Source organism: Chelonia mydas, chromosome 18 (assembly GCF_015237465.2).
Source record: "Chelonia mydas isolate rCheMyd1 chromosome 18, rCheMyd1.pri.v2, whole genome shotgun sequence".
NCBI lineage: Eukaryota > Metazoa > Chordata > Testudines > Cheloniidae > Chelonia > Chelonia mydas.
Genome location: NC_051258.2, coordinates 4,720,972 through 4,743,791, shown reverse-complemented (window position 1 = coordinate 4,743,791; position 22,820 = coordinate 4,720,972). Strand labels below are relative to the sequence as shown.

The 22,820-nt window shown below is 49.6% G+C and overlaps 1 long non-coding RNA gene across 1 annotated transcript in view; it reads left to right on the top strand.

The window, feature by feature from the left end:
- LOC119563952 overlaps positions 1-12,648 on the top strand; it is a 29,766-nt gene extending 17,118 nt beyond the window's left edge. Inside the window, exons 3-4 of the long non-coding RNA XR_005222746.1 lie at positions 11,104-11,284; positions 11,801-12,648. This is a non-coding gene — a long non-coding RNA (uncharacterized LOC119563952). The remainder of the gene's footprint in view (positions 1-11,103; positions 11,285-11,800) is intronic.
- Positions 12,649-22,820: the final 10,172 nt, after the last annotated feature.

Sequence of the window (22,820 nt, the reverse complement as noted above, 5' to 3'; positions counted from 1 at the left end):
AAGATTACAAAGGGCTGTCAGACCTACTGAGGGAAAGCGCTATATGTGAGTTAGGTCCTGCTACTACTGTGCTCTGTAAGCACCGCGCTGTATGCATGTACAAGGGCCCCTAGGTGTGCTGCACGGAGGGCTACGGTGTATGTGCCAGCTGGAAGCTATAGCTGCTTCCAGTGTAGTTGCAGAAGTTTGCTCCTCTGGGAGCTATGGATGAATTCTATCTTCTACATCTGGCGTATGAGAGGGCACCCTCTCTCCCCCACCCGGCATGGGTATTCCTTACTGATAAACGTAAGGCTCCTGCAAAGGTTGGTGGTGGGGGTAGAACCTTGCATGTTCACCCCAGGTCTTCCTACTTGAGCTAAAGGAGTAATTCCATTGGCTGGTAGTAGTAGTAGGTTATAATTCTGCAAATGTGTGCCGGCCGCTAGAGGAAGACATGACACCTGAGCTCGCATGTTACATAAACCTGGTGCAGTGTTGCTGACCTGGCAATGTGCCTTTAAACAGGATATGTGCCTTTAAACAGCGCTCTCTTCCTACCATCAGAGGCTTGGTGATTGGGAATTTCACCCCCTTCCCTGTATTATTGAGAACACCGGGGGAGGGGTGATTTTCTATCAGGCTCACTACCTCTGCTTTCATTGAAATCAGTGACCCCACCTGTGCCCTGACCCTGCAAGAAAGCCCAGATATGAGTATGTAGGGAGGGGACACTGAATGCCAAGCACAACTGCAGTCCTTCCACTCGCCAGAAGTTAGCATGACCTATGGGGCGGGTTCACGGGGTCCCCTCCACATCAGTGCCAGCTAGTGGAGCTGGCCACTGCACAGAGGATCATACCCTGCCACCTGTGGGCAGCATGCCCAGTGCACCCTCTTGTATGAACAGTGAGGAAGCGAGGGTCCAGCTGCTAACATGGAAACCAGAGAGGATGTGAATTTATTCTTCCCGGGTGATGCTGCTGGTTCACTTTTTAGAGCTTGCAGTGCTGCTGGCCCCAAGCTATGAATCAGGCCCCCAAAATTTTAAAAAGATTTTAAAGGCTAAAACTGGGGGCCTGTCTTTGCCTTCTGGTTTCTGAGCCCTTAGGCATCAGGCTTTCCAACCTTTCTTCACAGCTGGGAGGGTCAGACAGTTACTTTTTCTGTCATGAAAGCTGATCACACACACCAGATACCCAGAGACTTCCCGACAGTGGAGTGGGTATAGTTTGACAGCAATGTGCAGCAGAGACAGCAGGAAAGGGGGAGTCTGGGTCCATGTCTACACGACGGGGACTACAAAGGCAGAGCGGAAGGGGCTTTTCCATTGCTGTAGGAACCCCACCGCTCTGAACACCACAGAAACATTTTTCAGTCCACCACCTAGCTGGTCCACACAGGAGTTAGAGTTAGGGCAGCACGGTACTGCCTGTATATGGATTTTCCCTACCCCTGAGAGCTGTAGCAATGTCACGCTAACAGGCCTGGTGGTGAGTGGGCAGAATTTGGGCAAGTGGAAGGGCTACCGTTCCGCCCGGGGCAGAGTTAGGGTTGTAGGGCACAGCCATTGTACAAGTGACAAGGTTACTCTCTAGGCAGGGCAATGGGGAGTGTCAAGGTTCCTCCCCCACTCTGAACTCTAGGGTGCAGATGTGGGGACCTGCATGAAAACCTCCTAAGCTTACTTTCACCAGTTTAGGTTAAAACTTCCCCAAGGTACAAATTAATTTTATCCTTTGTCCTTGGAATATCCACTGCCACCACCAAACTCTAACTGGGTTTACTGGGAAACATAGTTTGGACACGTCTTTCCCCCCAAAATCCTCCCAACCCTTGCACCCCACTTCCTGGGAAAGGTTTGGTAAAAATCCTCACCAATTTGCATAGGTGACCACAGACCCAAACCCTTGGATCTGAGAACAATGAAAAAGCATTCAGTTTTCTTACAAGACGACTTTTAATAGAAATAGAAGTAAAGGAATCACCTCTGTAAAATCAGGATGGTAAATATCTTACAGGATAATTAGATTCAAAACATAGAGAATCCCTCTAGGCAAAACCTTAAGTTACAAAAAAGACACACAGACAGGAATAGTCATTCTATTCAGCACAGTTCCTTTCTCAGCCATTTAAAGAAATCATAATCTAACACATACCTAGCTAGATTACTTACTAAAAGTTCTAAGACTCCATTCCTGTTCTATCCCCAGCAAAACCAGCATACAGACAGACAAAGACCCTTTGTTTCTCTCCCTCCTCCCAGCTTTTGAAAGTATCTTGTCTCCTCATTGGTCATTTTGGTCAGGTGCCAGCGAGGTTACCTTTAGCTTCTTAAGCCTTTACAGGTGAGAGGGGCCAGGAGGGATTTTAAAGGGGTTTACCCTTCCCTTTATATTTATGACAGGGAGTCTATGCTGCTGGCTGCCTTCACTTGTCATTTCATAGAATCATAGAATCTCAGGGTTGGAAGGGACCTCAGGAGGTCATCTAGTCCAACCCCCTGCTCAAAGCAGGACCAATCCCCAATTTTTGCCCCAGATCCCTAAATGGCCCCCACAAGGATTGAACTCACAACCCTGGGTTTAGCAGGCCAATGCTCAAACCACTGAGCTATCCCTCCCCCCTTGCTTTATAGGCTTGTGTGAGGGGCACTACATACAGAACCTCAGCGGCACACCCGAAACAGCACTTCTACGCACCCACATTTAGACAGCATTTCAAAAAACAAAGGAGGGGTTTCCTGAGATGATCGCTCCGTACACAGAATCCAGCCACCTGGGCAGGGGTGGAAGGCTCATGCAATGGTGAAGGGGAGCAGAGGCTGCCCTTCTGACGGCAAATGGGTAAAGGGAAAGCCAGTTCCACTGCGGAGGGGAGGAAAGCATTCTACACAGTGGCACACGGAAAGGGACCTGTAAACCTGGCTGTTAAGATGTGATTTGCAGTGTGGCAAACTAGGAGCCTGGTCCAGCTCCTCTCTGAACAGCCCCAAACAACTCAGCCTCTTATTCTCCTGCATGCCCAAGTGAACTCCTCAACCTGCTTTGAGGCATTTCTTCACACTTTCCACAGGGATGTAGCAGATGGGCTCCTCTGGGACTGACCCAGGCCGGGCTAGCCCCGCTTAGAGAACCGTCCCTAGGAGCAGGAAGTTAGGGCTCACCATGAAATTAAGCTCCTGCATCCTGTCTGCCATATGGAATGGCCTCGTCGGCATGCAGTGAAAACGTACTAAGCAAAGCAGCAGCGTGGGGGGCTGATCAATAATAAATGACTCAGGGGAAGACAGAAACAGAAGAAGAAAATGATCCCTTAGTTAGGCTGGAAACATGGAGCATCCCACTCTGCATCCCCGCAACCCTTTCCTGGCAGACAGGACCATTCATGGGGCTAAGGTGGATGTGTAGATCTTTCCCTGCTCCCAGCGCAGATCAGAAGGGGTGGAAGTCACGCTGGGGCGGTGGCCCAGTGACTCGGTTCTGCGTTTCCAGCTTTCAGTCACTCAGGTCCAAGTGGACTCCAGGCTCTCTGTGACCAGTGTGTTTAGCCGACAGGAGCGGCACTCTCCCCCACTATCATTCTAGGAGCAAACACCGTGCCCTTCCTGTACGAGTATGGAGAAGTCAGGTCGACACAGGAGGGCGGGTGGGGCACATTGCTGCCTGGGCCCCGCTGATGGACAGCTAAGAACCAGCACATCTTTTAGTGACAAAAATATGTTATGAGGGATGATTAAGAGCTAATTCTTCCCAGTGGGTATAACCCAGGGCAAGGCAGCCCCAACAAGAGGCTGCAGGGACGAGACGCTGTAAATGCCAAGGAGGGAGGGGACCTGTTTGGGCTGCCACCCGAGGCAGAGCTGGGAGTAACGAGGACAGAATTCAGAAAGGGACACCAGGGCTAACTAGCAGGGAAAACTCCCAGACAGCAAGGTGTGGTGTGGCAAGGGTCTGTCCCCCAGCAATGGGGTGGAGGCCCAACTGCTGGGGCTCCAGCAAACACTTTTTTTTTTTTTTTTTTTTTTAAGTATAAAAAGGAACATCACAAAGATTGCCAAGGAAATGGGCCGGGCAATCCAGCCATGTCACAGGAAATGCTCATCCTTAACTCTGTAATTCTATGCGATTTCTCTTTAAACTCACAAACTCAGCACCATGTGACCCAGTCTCTGGCCTCCCTGCACACCAGGATGCTCCTCGTCTCCACCCAACGTGGTCAAGGAAACAATGGCCAGCCCCTGTAGGAGCAGAACAGCCCAGCAACACCCAGCTGCAAGGACCAGGCAGGAACCACCAAAGACACATGAAGTCATTGGGCCAGCACCTTTGCATTTAAAATTTGCTCCTTAACCTCTACGTCTCGGGTAATTGAGTTTCATGCATCGGTGCTACAGAGTAGTCTGGGAAGGCAAGCGCATGTGTTGGGGACACTGGGGCATGGCCACTGGGTGCCGGCAACACATGCATGCACACCTCCACACGCACTCACCCCCCCAGGCCGGCCAGCCACTCAGACTTCCTCGGAGTGAGCTGCAGCATGTGAGCAAAGCTCTCCCTCTCTCACTGCCAGAGTGCACACGCTCCATCCTCTTCTGTTTTTCCTTCCCCACAGGCGGTGGAATCCCACTGCCCAGCGTTTGCTTGGGCGCTGGCTCCCAGCTACTGCAGAGCCCTGAGAGGCCAATTCTTGTAAACAGCAACTCAAATGAAATTTCACTGGGACAAGATCATTCGGCCTCACTCCCCGTGGCAGCTGCCGCCACAAGAAATCCTGCTGCCACCCCCCAGCAAAGAGACTCGCTCTGCTGGGGAGAGGATGGCCTTAAAGAAACAGGCAGCTCGCTCACACCCCGGCCTTATTTTGCACTGCAGAGACACTGGCTCAGCCCCGCCTGCTCTCAGGGCAGCCACCCTCACACACACTGCGCTGGGCCGGCAGGAAGACTTTCATCCGTATGTAAGGAGTGGTTTCAGAGTAGCAGCCGTGTTAGTCTGTATTCGCAAAAAGAAAAGGAGGACTTGTGGCACCTTAGTCTCTACGGTGCCACAAGTACTCCTTTTCTTCATATAAGGAGAGGGAAGTGGAGGCCTCCATGCTGCTCTGGCTCTGGGCCGGTTGTGCCCACGCACACTCCTGTGGGGTCAGAGTGCCTGCAGGAATTGGATGGGTTTGCTCAGTCCACAGAAGCGCAGAGCTACAATTCATTTGCAAATTTAACACCATTAATTTAGGCTTGAATAGGGACTGGGAGTGGCTGGCTCACTACAAAAGCAATTTTCCATCTCTTGGTCTTGACACCTCCTCATCAATTATTGGGAGTGGACCACATCCACCCTCACTGAATTGGCCTTGTCAGCACCAGGTCTCCACTTGTAAGGTAACTCCCTTCTCTGCATGTGTCAGTACAGTAACTCCTCACTTAAAGTTGTCCCAGTTAACACTGTTACATTGTTGATCAATGAGGGAACAGGCTCCTTTAAAGTTGCGCAATGCGCCCTTATAAGGTCGTCTGGCAGCCGCCTGCTTTGTCCACTGCTTGCAGGAAGAGCAGCCCATTGCAGCGAGCTGGTGGGGGCTTGGAACCAGGGTGGACCAGCAGCCCCCCCATCAGCTCCCTGCTCCCCTAAGTTCCCTGTGCAGCAGCCCCCCAGCAGGCTATCAAATGCCAGCAATTCAGCTGTTCCTCCCCCCACTGCCATGTGCTGCTCCTGCCCTCTGCCTTGGAGCTGCTCTCCAGAGCCTCCTGCTTGCTGGGAGGGGGGGGTAATGTCAGGGTGTCCCCCTCCCCCCTGCTCCTGCACCCTGCTTACCCCATCTCCAAAGAGCAGGGGGGACACAGGGCAGGGCTCAGGACAGAGGGAGCTTCCTGGAAGCAGCTGCTGCGGTCTCAGCTTGCTGATTAACTTAACAAGGTAGTGTATTTAAGAGTGGTGTCAGCATATCTAAGGGGAAACGCGCATCTCTCTCTCTCACACACATGGTGTGCATCTCTGTCTGCCATGCTGTCTCCCCTCCCTCCATTCCTGCTGCCTTGTAGAGTGTGAGGCTGCACTGACAATGAGTTAACCCTTGAGGGCTCAGCCAATTGCTAGTTCATCATTTAGCAGTAAGGCAATCCCTGGGAAGTATCCCACCCTCTGACTCCACCACCTCAACCAAGCTTCACAATCATCATCTCTGAGTACAGTATTAAATTGTTTATTTAAAACGAGAGAGAGAGAGAGAGAGAGAGGTCTTTTGTGTGGCAAAAAAAATTTCCCTGGAACCTAACCCCCCGTTTACATTAATTCTTATGGGAAAACTGGATTCGCTTAACATCGTTTTGCTTAAAGTCACATTTTTCAGGGACATAACTACAACGTTAAGTGAGGAGTTACTCTATATTTATGCCTGTATCCGTAATTTTTATTCCATGCATCTGAAGAAGTGGGGTTTTACCCACGGAAGCTTATGCCCAAATAAATCTGTTAGTGTTTAAGGTGCCCCCAGATTCCTCGTTGTTTTTGTGGATACGGACTAACACGGCTACCCCTCTAATACAGACGCGCAGTGTTTACCTCACAGAAAATCGCTGGGTTTCTCCTCAAAGGAATCTGGTGTCACTGCCTTGACCTTGTTACATATATCACCCCATGGCATTTTTCTCCACCCCTTTCACCTCACAGCACTGTGCTAAGGCGGACAGGCCCATGGCCCCCCATTGAGCAGTGGGGAAGCTGAGGCAGAGAGGCCCCTGTTCCTAAAGAAGCAAGGTGTAAGCTACTTTACAGGCACACAGGCCCTGCTCTCCCCATCTTTCTCTTCCTTCCTTCCAGCTGGCTGGCTGCTTTGGGGAGTACTAGCTAGCCACCCCGAGCCATGAAATGAAGGACTGAGAGGAGCCCACTCAGTGTCTGGGTCTGGCATACAGAAATGTGGCTGAAATGAACCCAAAGGAATCCCTGTGCACCCAGGAACGGCAGAGCCTGCAGCCTCAGGCCTGTGCAACCACCGCGAGTGAAGGTAGGGGCCAGAGGAGCAGAGCAGAGGTCAGGACAATACGGACAGGGACACAAGGAGAGGGCAGAGGGCAGTGTTCAGCATTGGGGTGATGGCAGGGTGATCGCACAGGTCAAGAGCGCAGCACGGTTGTGCACAATGGCAGAAAATAATGAGCCGACGTGTGATGGGTGTCTACCCCACACAAGGCCTGACAGGTTACAAGTGCTAAGTGGGCCAATTAGCTGCCCAGGCTGCACCTGGAGGAGCAGGCAGCCAGGGAGCAGGGAACTGACTGAAAGCAGGCTCAGCTGAAGGGGCCTCTATAAGCCAGGAAACTGGCAAGAGACTGTTCCGCAGGGAAGGAGGCTGTGGTCACTCCCTGAGAAGAGGGAGGCAGGCGAACCCAGAGAGGGGGGAGCCAGGAGGACAGGAGAAGGCTCCGGGGAAAAGCAGCAAGGAATAAGAGTGCAAACCTTGGCTGCTGTTAAGAGGGCCCCTGAGCCAGGACCCAGGGTAGAGGGCAGGCCCGGGTCCCCCTACCAGCCACTGATGAGGTGGCACTGATGGGGCAGCGAGCAGGAAGACTGCCTGAGCAGACAAGTCACAAAGAGCAAGCTCCAGCTCCTGAAGCAAGAGCGGCCACAGGGTGAGACGAGACAGCTGGAGAAACCACCAGAGGAGAGTGCAACGTCTGGAAAAGGTAATCCCCAGAGTGACCAGCAGGAGGCGCCACCTACAGCAAGTGGACCCTGTAACATGGTGGGACAAGGGTACAGTACCTGCTCAGGTCGGAGTCCAAAGAGAGTGATGCCTAGAACTATGGGGTTAGAAGGGACCACAGGAGTCATCTAGTCTAATTAACCCCCTGCAGAACGCAGGACTCGTCGTGTCTAAACCATCCAAGGCAGGTAACTATCCAGCCTCCTTTTGAAAGCCTCCAGTGAAGGAGCTTCCACAATTTCCTGAGGCGTCTGTTCCATTGGCCGACTGTTCTTACAGTTTAGAAAGATTTTCCTGAGATTCAATCTACATCTGCTCTGCTGGAGTTTGAGCCCATGGCCTCTTGTCCTGCCCTCTGTGGCAAGAGAGAACAACTTTTCTTCATCTTTTTTATGGCAGCCTTTCAATATCTGAAGAGCGCTATCATGTCCCCATTAATCTCCTCTTTTCCAAATTAAACATACCCAGTTCCTTCAGCCTTTGCTCGTATGGTTTGCATTCCATCCCTCTGATCATTGTCACTTGCCTCTGGATCCTTTCCGGTTTCTCTACATCCTTTCTATTCATTAGTGACCAAAATTGGACACAGTACTCCACCGGAGGCCTAACCAGCGCCAAGCAGAATGGTACTATCACCTCCTAGGACTTACATGCTATGCCTCCGTTAACGCAACTTAAAATTGCATTTGCTTCTTTTGCAACAGCATCGCATTGCTGATTCACGTTGAGGTTGTGATCCACCACAACTCCCAGATCTTTCTCAGCCCTGCTCTTGCCAAGCCAGTTATCCCCCATTGTGCATTTGTTTTTTCTTCCTTACATTTGTCTTCGCTGAATTTCATTTTGTTGTCTATAGCCCAGTTCTCAAATTTATCCAGATCCCTCTGAATTTTAGCTCTACCCTCCAAAGGGTTGGCAACCCCCACAGCTTTGTGTCTTCTGCAGACTTGATCAGCGTGCTCTAGTCCTACATTTAGGTCACTACTAAAGATGTTAAACACTGGACCCAAAACAGATCCCTGTGGAACCCCACTTGACACCTCCCTCCAATCCGACATCATTCCAGTCATAGTTACTCTTTGTTTGTGGTTGTTCAACCAATTATGTATCCACTTCATGGCAGTTCTGCCGAGCCCGCATTTCTCCATCTAACTTATCAGAATGTCACGTAGGAAGGAGTGAAGCAGAGTTCTGTGAGGGGGGACAGCGAGTTTCAGGGACAGGAGCAGAGCTTTCAGAGATTTCCACATTCTTCAAACTGGGTGTCTGCCCCAGACAGATGTCACTTCATCTTCCCTAGGATCCCTCTCCTTACAGATAACACACGCCACCAGGGCAGAACAGGCTCCACCAGCCATAAACTGGTCAACCTATACATACTGATCAGCCCCTGTGCCTGTCTGCACCGTTGGTCTGTCAATGACAGGCACTCCCTTGGCGCTGTGAGTAATAACAGCAATAAATTATCAACGTAACTGTTAGATAATCCTCACATGCCTTTGCATGACCCTCCCACAACAGCCACCCCACCTCAGTGCAAAGAAACCCCCAGCACACAGTGTAACACATACCTACATGTACCAACCCAACAACGATTACGGACGCACACCTAGAGACAATGCCCTTCTCCAGAACAGGGAGCAATGCAGCAGATCCTCTATCTGCGAGAGAGAAATGTCTCCCTTCCCCGGAGCCACCAACCAGTCTGGCAGCTCCACTTTCCCACCCCTCCCCCTTTTCCAAGCACAGATTGTGTCATAGAGAAGACCAGTGAAGAGTCACAGCTCCCCAGAGCACAAAGCAATGGTGACGAGGGCAGGCCCGAAAACTACAGTTCTGTTTTGTGACAAAGTCTGAGGTCCCAACATTTGTTTTCATCCCCATGTTGAACAACAATTAGACTTTTGAAATGTTGTGTGTAAAGTTAAAAAAAAGCACAAGAGAGTCCTCAGAACAGTGGTCTGCGCACTCGCCTAGGATGAGAGAGACCCAGGTTCAAAGTCTTTGCTCTGGGGCAGTGACTTGGGGCACATCTACACTAGGAACTTAAGTCGACCTAACATAGTTAGACTTAACTCTTGTCCCCCCTGCCCTTCTTCTGTCGGTGGTGCGTATCCTCACCAGGAGCGCTTCCACTGACTTAAAAGGGGCAGTCAGAGGGCACTGAGAGCCCGGGTCCACAGCTCCCCTCCGCTGGTAGCCCAGTGGCTGGGGGAACCAGAATCCGGGGGGGAGGGGAGCCTGGATCCAAGTGGGGAGCGGGGTGGGTGCAGCCCAGCTTGGAGCAGGGAGCCCAGGGGATAGCCGGGCTCTAGCTGGAGCCCCCAACACACCCCAGGGTGACAGCCCAGCTTTCTTGTCAATTTCACAGATCCATACTAGAGCCATGAAATTGACCAGAATGACACCCAACAGCTGATGTAAATAACCCCGGTGTCTAGACAGACACTGTGCTGCCCTAACTACACTGACATAAGCTCTACGCCTCTCGTGGAGGTAGAGTAATGTCGGTGTAGTAGGGCACTTACATTGGCGGGACAAGGCTGTAGTGTGGACATAATTAGGTTGAGGTAAGATGCTACATGTCTATCTAACTTTGTAGTGTAGACCAGGCCTTGGAAATGAGTCTCCCACATCCCCGGTGAGTCCCCATACCACCAGACCAGAGAGTCCATCTGTCTCCCTGGTCAGCGAATAATTAGTGATACAAAGTGGAACGGCTCCAACCAGAAAGCCAGAGTCTGATTTGTAGCCTTCTAAACCCTTGCTCTACCCCTGTTCATCACAGGGAACTGAACCCCCATATCGGCGATAAATGCTTTAATCACCAGGCTATTCTGGGCATCTCTCTCACTGACTGGAAATACCATTGCACACTTGCGGAAATTTTCAATCAAGAAAACAGTTTTGCCAACATTTTCAAACCCACTTCAATGCTCATTAACGCCAGCCAAGACTTGTCACTGATCTAGCACTTTCCATCCAATGCATGACACAAAAGTAGGGCAAGACCACTGTCCCCATTTTACAGACAGGGAAACTGAGGCACCCACCAGTGACCTTTAGAACTTCAGCCGTGACTCTGGAACCAGCTGTAAATCTGACCAAGACCGAAAGAGTTTATGCTCTCAGAGCATGCCAGAGAATGCACCTCACATACAATTCCCCTTTCACTGACACCATTCACAATCTCAGAGCTAACCAGACTCTGCATATCAAGTTCTGCATTATAAAAGCAGATGAGAAAGCATTATGCTCTTTGTTCACGCCCTGCAGGTGTGTTCCAGGTGCTGCATTTGAGCATCTAGCTGTTCTCCTTGGACATGCTGAGCTCCATACCAGACAGCCTGCAAGGGAAATAATAAGACTTCACACTAATTTAGTACTTTCCATTATTTCATTCTGTTTTGTTCTATTCAGGCTCCTTGTACTGCACCCATCATCATGATATCCAGTGCCAAATCCCTCTGGGAGAAAACATCCACCACTGAAATGCAGCCACCTCTGGAGTGGAGCATGGCAGCAGTTTTATCAGGCATGCCAAGACTACACGAGAGTTTAGGACAGAAGTAAAGAGCACTGTACCCAACTGAAACTGCAGGTAAGGAGAGTGCATTTGCCCAAAGGGAAGCTTGGCCAGAATACTGGGGTAAACAGACTGAATAAGAATCCTGCTCAGCACAGACTCTGGGCTCTGCACAGGGGTGTACAAAGCGATCATGTGCATAGGTGCCGACTCTGTGGGTGCTCCCGGGCTGGAGCACCCATGGGGAAAAAACTGGTGGGTGCTCTGCACCCACTAGCAGCTCCCCGCCCCAGTTCATCACTGCCTCCGCCCCTGAGTGCGCCATCCCTGCTTCTCATCCCAGCTGTTTCGCGGAATAACAAGCTCTGGGAGGGAGGGGGAGGAGAAGGAAGATGGTGCGCTCAGGGGAGGAGGTAGAGAAGAAGCAGGGCTGGGGCAGGGATTTTGGGGAAAGGAGTCAATAGGGGCAGGGGCAGAGTCGGGGTGGGGCCGGGGGGCCGTGAGCACCCACCGGCGCCAGGAGAAGTTGGCGCCTATGATCATGTGTTTCTATGGGAGCTACGCTTACTTGACACCAATTACCATCTTCAGCTCACACTCCACGCTGCTGCTCTGAACCGGAGACGAAGAAAGAGTCGGAAAGATTCAATCTCAGAAGGCCCACAGCCCACCTGAATGGAGAAACGTGGCTCTCTCACCTGGAGAACGGCCACACTGCAGCTCCCATGGATTCCCCGAGTGAGGGCTCATCCCACGTACACCCTGCCCTTGGCTCCTGGAGCTTCCCCCTACAGCTTTGTAGGGCAAGAGCTAGGGGCCCTCATGTTCTGCAGACCTGCCTATCCATGGGCTATTTCCTGGCATTGCACTGGGAGCTCTCCAGAACTTAACAGCTCCATCTTACCAGTTCCTGCCCATCAGCTTTTCGGCTGCAGGAAATCAAAGGGGGGGGAAGGGAGAGAATACCACTGCCCACACCTGGGAGATGTGGGTGTGCTGTGACAGGAAAGCCTCTTTCCCCGCAATCCACATCAGAAGTGTAGGAACACTTGTGGAGTCAGGTGGAGGGAAGAGTTCAGAGCCACCAAACCCACTGCAAGAGCCACCCAGCCACCGGCAGCTTTTCACTTCATGATTTACTACGACCGCGTGCTGCTCCTCCCCGGAGCAGGCGGAATCTGTCTGCACATAAAGCGAACTGCCTCTGGAATGCGGCTGCTGCCACGCTAAGAATGGGGCTCCCCGGGGAGACGGCTTTGCTGAGTTATGCCAAGCCAGCTGCACGGAGAAGCTGCGGCTGGGAAAGTAACTTCCCAGGTGGCTTTACAGTGCAGTGGAGATCAGGGTGCCTGCGTCGCGCTCTCGTTACAAGGCCCGAATGGAGAGACTTACAGGAGGAGAAGCTGCTTGGGCAGCTCCCTGGTTCATTAAGCACCATAATAAACCCTCTTGTCATAACCCCTACCTGGCTATTCACGGAGAACCCTTGGGGCCTGAAAGCTGCTCTGGGGGGGGGGGGGGGTGTCACCGGCCTAACCGCCTCCCATAATCTCTCCACACACACTAGCTTCTAACTGAGCAGGGAGAGGAGAGTCAGTCAGCTCTAGGGAGCCAGTGGGAGGATTCAAGGAAAGGGCACGTAGACGCAGAGGGACATCACATGCCCTAATGCACAGTCATGCACTCTCACTTCCACACACACACGCTTGTGCACATGCAGACACACACAGGCAGGAGTACTTGCACAGTACCAAAGCACACACTACCACAAGTACGTACACACATGCACTGATGTACAAACACACATGCACGCAATATGCTTGTGTGTACACACACATGCTCACGCCCAGACTTGTGGACACACACACATTCAATGGCTGGGAATCAAGGCCAGAATATTTGAATATTTTTTTTTAAAATGAATACAAACTTGTGACTGCATTCGGTTACCCTCTGCTACTGAAACAATCCCTTCGCCTTTGAAGGCTGCACCACGGTACTGTAGTGATCACTCACTTCCTTGCATCTCGTGGAACAAGTAAACAGATGTTGGGTGGCTGGTTAATCACTTCACCTGTTTGTTACACGTTGCCACAGCTTTATAGATCATAAAAATCCACTAGCTGAATATTCCTAAAGGGTGACTCTTCTCGCCTAGAGCGAGTTGGTATTTAAGCAGGTCGGGTTTGCAATTTGTGGTTATAAAAATAATCCAGTAAAACTGGAGCAAGGGTGAAACTGAACTGGTAACCCCCAACTCACGATTGCAAGTGGAGGGCTGCACAGAGCACAGGCTGGCCATTGACCAGCTGTCCCACAAGACAGGGCTGGAGGGGCACACCGCAGATGGCTCTGGTGGACAAATCCCCAAACCAGAGCTGATCTGCCCATGGGTCCAGACTCCCTGGGACTGTGTGGATAGAGATCCTGGAAGTATGTGAGCCTCAGAAGGTACCTTGCACATTAATCCACCCTCCCAGATAGCAGTGAGCCCTGTTCAAGCAGAGGCAGAGATATCCAGCTATTCTGGACCAGCTATGAGAAAACACATTCACAACAGGCACCTGGGAGCTTGGGAAAGCTTCATGGAAAGGGCTACTGGGGGGCAGCACTGTGTACACAGAATTCAGTTCAGTCCAGTCCACAAGCCATGCAGGGATCTCTGGGGAGCAGGGAGCGCAGAGGGGGCTGCGGAGGGACAAGTCTCCTAAGGTAAGATCCATATTGCTGTGGAGAATGACAGCCACCGACAGCCAGGTAACTGCACCTTGGCAACTAGTAAGGCTTTCAACTTCAGTTACAGCTTCCCTCCAGTAACTTCCCAGCCAAATACTAGCAAGTTTGCCTGACAGGGACAGTGGTGCTAACACAGACCACAGCCTGGTAGGCAGAGCAGAAACGTGTTCCCAAAGGAAACTGCCCAGGCTTGCCTTGAGCCGCTTGGCTCCTCAGAGATCTCCAAAGCACATCCACAAGCTGGGTGTGAGGATGTGCTGGGGGAACGGCCCGGTGCCAGACATAGCATGGGTGTGGCTCTCTGAGAAGGTGCCACCGGCATGGTGAGTGCTTCCAGACACTGTACCAGGTACAGCCGCTTTGCCCGCTCTGCACTAGCAGCGGCTTATTAAACCAAGGCTCTGTGCAACATGCACATGGGCACTCAGAAGCTGGTCAGCAATTCTAAGCATCCTGCCTGCCATCTGCACAAGTCAGACCCAGCAACGGCCTTCACAATGACCAGCCCTACCACCAGACAGGGACAGAGGGGTGAGGCGCTGGGGAACAGGCTCTCATCCCTTACTGCTCCGAGGAAGTGGAGGTCACAGCTCTGCACAAGGCACAGCAGACCAGCTGTCCCACAAGACAGGGCTGGAGGGGCACAGTACAGCTGGCTCTGGTGGACAAATCCCCAGAGCTGATCTGCCCATGGGTCCAGACTCCCTGGGACTGTGCAGATAGAGATCCTGGAAGTATGTGAGCCTCGGGATCCAGCTTCAGAGACCCGGACACACAAGGATAAGCTTCAGCAGCACAGGTGTATCTGGGGTCGTGCCAGCTGTCAAGACTCTAACTCGCCACCCAAGCATGGAGGTGCCCAACCAAGGTATCAAGAGAACAAAGGTCAATTCACAGATTCATAGGTTTTAAGGCCAGAAGGGACCATTCACTGGGCTCTTCAATCTAGCAGAGAAAGCCATGACATGATCCAGTGGCTGGAAATCGAAGCTAGACAAAAATCAGACTGGAAATCAGGCATCAGTTTTTAACAGGGAGGTTAAGTAACCACTGGAACAATTTACCAAGGGCTACGGTGGATTCTCCAGCACTGGCCATTTTTAAATCAAGACCGGACTTTTTTCCTCACAGATCTACTCTAGGAATTATTTTGCGGCAGGTCTCTGGCCTGTGTTATAAAGCACTGCAGACTAGATGATCATAGTGGTCCCTCTGGCTTGGGAATTACAAATCTATGATTTGCAATCACCTTGTTCGACCTCCTACCTAGCACAGGCCACAGGACTTCCCTGAATTAATTCCTGTTTCCAGTCCAATAGCTTTGTTTAAACTAGAGCAGCTCTTTTTGAGAAAGACGTAACCATTCCGAGGGACAGAGAATCAACTACAGCCCTTTTCGCTTCTATCTCAGAGTGCAGGGGGGCTGGAACTAGGGGTGCAGCACCCCTACTTCCAGTGGTTTCCGTCAGACTGTGTTTACAGTTCAGTTCAATGGCTCTTAGCACCCCCAGTATACAATCTGTTCCAACACCACTGGTGGAGTTCTTCACTGACAAGGAGTCCAAAGCTTTGAGCAGCAGCCCCAGTTCAAACCCTTCCCCCTTCAGCTCTGCGCCTTACAAACACATTGCCAGAGGCTTTACATGCAGCCTGGCCAAAGACCAATACAGCTACCAGAGATGGAGAAGCAAAGCGTGCGACCCAGCTCTGTACAGAAATCCAACCATATAGAGCCGTTAGAAAAGACTGCTCCCGACTCCGGATCACAAAACCACTGAGATCAAGCCGGCAATGCACCTCGCTTAGCCCACCACGCCACGGACGCCCTCTGGAGTGGCGGCAGCACAATGACGTCATGCTTCTGCATCTTGCAAACCTGGTTCTGCGTGCTAGGGTTGCCAACTTTTTCATTGCACAAAACCAAACACCCTTTCCCCGCCCCACTCCTTCTGAGGCCCTGCCCCCACTCACTCGAGCCCCCCTCCCTCCATCGCTCGCTCTACCCCACCCTTACTCATTTTCACTGGGCTGGGGTAGCGGGGCGGGTTGGGGCCTGGGGGAGTTAGGATGAGGAGGGGGCTCCGGGAGGGAGTTTGGGTGCAGGAGGGGGTTCTGACCTGAGGCGGGGGTTCGGGCTCTGGTCAGCAGTGGGTTCCGACCTGGGGCAGGGGGTTCAGGATGCGGGCTCCAGCCGGGCAGCACTTACCTCAGGTTGGTGACACAGCAGGGCTAAGGCAGGCTCCTTGCCTGCCCTGGCTCCACGCTGCTCCCAGAAGCGGCCAGCATGTCTGGCCCCTAGGCAGAGGCACAGCCAGGCAGTACCGCCCCCGCAGCTCCCATTGGCCACAGTTCCTAGTCAATGGGAGATGCAGAGCAAGCACTGGGGGCAGAGGTAGCACTTAGAGCTTCCCTGATCATCCCTGCACCTAAGGGCCGGACATGCTGGCCGCTTTGGGGAACTGCACAAAGCCAGGCAGGCAGGGAGCCTGCCTTAGCCCCGCTGCACTGCCGACCGGACTTTTAACAGCCCAGTTTTCTGATCAAAAGCCACATGCCTGGCAACCCTATCTGCATCATCCCCTCTGAGAGGCTCCTTCAGTCGCAAATAGGAGGTAGCATCCGACAGCAGACGCTGGAGGGTTTGTGGCTGGGCAAACAACAGATCGGTTTTAGCCCTCGAACTGACCAAACAGGGAAAAAGGTTTTGGGGTTGAACAAAACATTTCATTTTGTTTTCGTTTCCCTCCACCCCCCCTGAATCTAGCTAAATTTCAAAACAAAAAACCATTGACTTTTCCAGAAAAATTCCCCCTCCTTTTTCCCAGCCAAAACTGTGTGCCAACTTCATGAATAAAGAAAAGGAGTACTTGTGGCACCTTAGAGACTAACCAATTTATTTGAGCATAAGCTTTTGTGAGCTACAGCTCACTTCATCGGATGAAGTGATGCATCCAATGAAGTGAGCTATAGCTCACGAAAGCTTATGCTCAAATAAATTGGTTAGTCTCTAAGGTGCCACAAGTACTCCTTTTCTTTTTGCGAATACAGACTAACACGGCTGCTACTCTGAAAATTCATGAATGCCTTCAGCTGACCTGAACATGTAAACTGTTCACAGAAAAGTCTCACCCTGCTTGGCTGCAGTTTTACAAGCACTTTACAGCCATACTACAATAGTTTTATTAGTGAACACTTTTAAACCAAAATATCTTGTTTAAGATGCGTATTTCTATTGAAATATTAGTTCTGTAAGACACTCCTCCCAGCAAGAACATGCACAGTTGAAATGCAGCAAATAAAATTCAACTCAGAATTCTTTTCCCAGTAAATTCTTTATGTTAGGCAATTTGAGTGACATGTCATGACTTGGAATTATATTTGATAAAATATGAGAATCTCTGATTATTTTTTGTAAGTCCAAAAGGAACCACTCTTATCTAGTCTGACCGCCTGTATAACAGGCCATAAACCTTCCCCCAGATAATTCCTAGAGCAGATCTTTTAGGAAAAAAATCCAATTTTCATTCAAAAATTGCATTATGGAGAATCCAGCAAAACCCTTGGTAAATTACTGCAATGCTTACTCTCATTGTTAAAAACTGATGCCTTATTTCCACTCAATTTGTCTAGCTTCAACTTCCAGCCATTGAATCGTGTTATACCTTTCTCTGCCAGACTACAGAGCCCATTTGAAATATTTGTTCCCCCTGTAGGTACTTGGTCTAGGATTTATTTTGGGGCAGGTCTCTGGCCAATGACATACAGGGTGTCAGACTAAGTGATCACAATGATCCCGTCTGGCCTTGGATAGCCAAGTGTGTTCAAGTCACCTCTTAACCTCCTCTTTGTTAAGCTAATAGATGGAGCTCCTTGAGTCTATCACTCTAAGGCAGGTTTTCTAATCCTTTAATCGTTGTCATGGCTCTTCGCTAAACCCTCTCCAATTTATCAACATCCTTCTTGAGCCGTGGACACCAGAACTGGATGCAGTATACCAGCAGCACCAGTGCCAAATACAACTAGAACCTTCCTACTCGGTATTCCCCTGTTTAGACATCCAAGGATTGCATTGGCCCCTTTGGCCACGGTGATGCACTGAGAGCTCATGCTCAGCTGATTATCCACCATGATCCCTATTTTTTCTTGGCAGAGTCACTGCTTCGCCAGATAGAGCATGGCCTACATTCTTTGTCCCTAGAAGTATAACTTTACATTTGGCTGTATTAAAACACACGTTGTTTGCTTCCCACCCAGCTTACCAGGCGATCAGATCACTCTGTAGCAATGACTTGTCCTCTTCATTATTTACCACTCCTTCCATCTTTGTGTCCTCCGCACACTTTATCAGCGATGATTTTACATAGTCTTTCAAGGCATTGATAAATATGTTGAATAGTGTAGGGCCAAGAACCAAACCCTTTGGCACCCCACTACAAGCCCTCCCCTCCAATGACAATTCCCTGTTTACAATTACATTAAGACCTACCAGTTACGAATCCATTTAACATGTGCCATATTCATCTTATATCTTCCTATTTTAAACAAAATGTTGTTTGACTAGGCAACTACACATCTGATAGAATTATATCAACACTAGGACCTTTATCAATCGAACCCATCATCTTGTCAAAAAATGGTATCAAGTTAGTTTGATAGGATCTATTTCCCATAAATCCATGGCATTAATTATGTTACCCTCCTTTAATACTTTATTAAATGTCCCATATCAGCTGCTCCATCCTCTCACCCAGGGTCGTAATCAGACTGGCAAACCCATGATTACCCAGGTCATTCCATTTACCCTTTTTAAACACTGGCACAACACCTAGCCATCTTCCAATCTCTGGGACCTTCCTCAGTGTTCCCAGACTTATTGGAAAGGTTCCAGTGGTTAATTATCCACACTGTTAAAAAGTGTGCCTTTTTACTTGCCCAAATTCGTCTAGCTTCTGCCTCCAGCTACTCCATCTTGTTCTGCCATTGTTTACTAAATTAAAGAACCCTCTACCATCAGCAACCTTCTTCCCCTGTAGGTATTTATAAACCATGATCACGTCATCACTTAACCTTCTGGAGAAGCTACTTCAGTATGTCATTTTAAGGCAGTTTGCAGTGTTGTTTCCAGGATATTAGAGAAACAAAGTGGATGAGGTAATCTCTTTTACTGGATCAACTTCTGTTAGTGAAAGAGACCAGCTGACCTGAAGAACTCTATATAAGCTCAAAAGCTTGTCTTTCATCAGCAGAAGTTGGTCCAATAAAAGATATTACCTCACCCACATTATAAGACAGGATTTCCAGACTTTGAGTCATTCTTGTAGCTCTTTTCTGAATCTTCTCCAATTTTTTCAACATCCCCTTTGAAGTGTGGACACCAGAACTGGCTGTGGTCTCATTAATGTCATATACAATGGTAATGCCATCTCCCCGCTTCTACTCGGTATTTTCCTGCTACAGATCAGGAACCCATTAGCCCTCTTGGCCACCACATTTCACTGGGAGCTCATCCTCAGCTGGTTACCCATCATGACCCAAGTCCCTTTCAGAGTCACTGCTTTCCAGGATACAGCCCGCATCCAGTAAGCTTTATTCCTAGATGAATGACATCCCATTTGGCTGTATTAACACACGTGTCGTTAAAGTGAGCTCAACTTACCAAGTGACCCTCATCATCCTGTATAAATGACCTGTCCTCATCACTGTTTATCACACTGCCAGTTTTTGTATTGCCTGCAAATTCAAGCCACATTAGAAACATACCTGCTGAATGATGATTCCACATTTACAGTAATTTCTTAAGATATCAGTTTTTAATCCATTTAACATATGCTGCATTTATTTTATGTTAACTCTTCATCAGAACACTCGTGGTAGGCAGTCTAGTGCCTTGCTGAAGTACTAGTATGTCAGTGTTACCTTTATCGATTAAACCTGTGATATCAAAGTCAATTTCAAATTTGTCTGTCGAGACCTATTTTCCATAAAACCATACTGACTGGCATTAATTCTTCTACCATCCTTTAATTCTTTACTGACTGCATCCTGCATCAGCTGTTCCATGATTTTGCATAGTATCTATGTCAGGTTAACTGGCCTATAGTTACCTGGGACATCCCATTTATGCTTGTTAAATATTGGCAGAGTATTAGTTTTTAACCTGTCCTCTGGAACTTCCTCAGGATTCCAAGATTTGTTGAATATCAACATCAATGGCTCAAAGAGGTCCTCTGCCAATTCTTATCAAACTCTTAGATGCAAGTTATCTGGGTCCTGCCAATTTAAAGATGTTTAGTAGTCGCTGTTTCACATCCTCCTTAGATACTATCAGGAAATAAAGTATTTCATTATTACTGCAAGATGTGTACACGCCAGCCAGGTTCTTTATGAATATATAAAGAATTTATTGAGCACGTCTTGCTTTTCTGCATCATTATTGACAATTTGACCATTTCTAACAAGTAACAGACCTACCCCCTTGCTAGGATTTTTTTTTGTGTTCCTGATATACACCCCCCAAAAAAAATCCTTCTTATTGTCCTTTACTCCACTGGCCATGTTTTTCATTGATACCTTTAGCCTCCCTTGCCAACTGTGTGCATGTCATAACTGTTAATTGGTAACCATCATGCAATGGGGTGTCCACCCAAACAAGGCAGAGCAGGTTATATTAGGTCAATTAACCTTATATGCAACACCTGAAGGAGAACCAGGAACTAATAAAGCCTAATGGAGAATGAAGTTCAGCTAGGAGGAGCAGGATGGGCTTGTATAAAGAGAGAAGCTTAGAACAGAAGGGGGCTGCAGGGGAAGTAGTCTGCAGGCACTCCTGGGGAGAAGGGAGTTTGGACTGGTAAATCCAGCGGTAGGGGAAACAAAAGACAGAGCAGGGAAGTAGGATGGAGTCCCTGGAAATAGCGACAAGGCTTGGGAGTAAGCAGACTGTGCCTGGGCCCAGATTCCCCTACCAGCCAATGGGAAAGTGATAAGACCTGGCCTTGGGCTGGAAGACTGTCCAGAATGGCATGCGGACCGCAGATCCAGTGGCACCTGGATCCCCTGGAAGGGGAGGACTATACAGTGATCTGGCGAGTGGGCTGAGTCATGAAGGAGCACAGAGTTCTGGAGAACAGGGTGGGAGTGGGGGGTTACGATGTGAGCAACTGTTAGAAGAGCGAGGCTTTTGACCTGAAAGGGGCTAATCCCTAAATGCAGCCACAAGGAGGCACTCCAAGGGTGAGTGAACATTGTTACACATCAGTATCAGTTTAGTATTTGATGTTTCCAAACAGGAATCAAATCCACCCAAATCAGGCCTGGCTGCTTTAACAGTGGCCAGCTCTTATGAGAGCTCCTGCTGCCTTTATCCTCCTGCAAGGACTGGTCAGCAAGGGTGCAGGGCATCACACACACACTGGCCATAGTATCCAGCATTTGCTATTTATCACTGGGTCACATGCATTTCCCCCGTAGACACATTTATTTCAATAGTAACAAACAGTGTGAACACAAGCCAGAGTGGAATCCATTGCACAGTATCCAGTATGTGCCATTTTATCCACAACCATGCTTCCGATTTTACAGTTGAAAAAGTCCACTAAAGCAGCTGTCACAGCCAAGGCATCTGGATTGCTCCATTAGGTAAAGCCATGAGGCCAAGGGGAGCATCTTTAATTACTTTTGCAATTTTGGAAGCTCATGTTCTTGCTAAAACGTACAAACCTGCTGTGGGCCTTTCTGGGTATATGTCATACCTGCAGCTAATGGTGTCACTGCCTTCTCAGCGTAGCAAGATGCAATCCTCCCTCTCCCGCAAACTACTCCATCCATGATGCTGGGCTGCAGAAGGAGATATGACTGGCCACAGCAGTCATTCCCATTAGGCTCAGACGGTCTTTTGAAGTGGATATGGGAATGCAAATGATCACTCCAAAGGGAGAGCAGCTTTGAAATAAAGGATTGTTTAGTTTAGAGTAGTTCCTGCAACAGTCTCCTAGACCATTGGCTCTCAACCTTTCCTGACTACTGTACCCCTTTCAGGAGTCTGATTTGTCTGGCGTAGCCCCAAGTCTCACCTCACAAACTATTTGCTTTCAAAATCGGACATAATACAAAAGTGGCACAGCTACACTACTACTAAAAAACTGCTGAGTTTTTAATTCATACCATATAATTATAAAATAAATCAACTTGATATAAATAGTGTACGTACATTTCAGTGGATAGTATACAGAGCAGGGTAATCAAGTCATTGTCTGTACGGAATTTTCATCTGTATCGACTTCACTAGTGTTTTTACATAGCCTGCTGTAAAACCAGGCAAATATCTAGATGAGCTGATGTCACCCTGTCAGATCTCTACATACCCCTGGTTGAGAACCACTGTCCTAGACCTTTGCCAGGCAATTACAGTCTATTCAGGGGAGGGATTCTCCAGCATTTCCACTTCAGAAAAAGAGGTGTTCTCATGAGCCACCTCCCCTCAGACAGTTCATTTCCCAGACCAGAAGGACATCTCCAGGCACCACTGGGGATACGGGGGCAAGTGGAATCCTTGCTGCAGGTGTAATACACCACAGGGGGCGCACCAGTGCTCGTGGCACAGCAGCAGAGCGAAGGAACGTTGGGCCAAATAATGAAAGGAGAGTTCTTTCGAACCAGGATAGCGTTTCCCATCTAGAATCCGCCCGTTCCCCTGGGGGAGGAAAGGACTCCTGGGGAAGGGGCTGCGTATTCAAGGGGATGAGAGAGATTGTAGCTTTCCACTCGCTCCCAGCTCCCCATGCTGAAGGACGAGGGCACATGGGGGCAGGTGACTCTGGGAGGGCCAAGCAGCAGTGATCCAAAGTGTGCATGAGAAGAATCCTGCTCCTGCAGG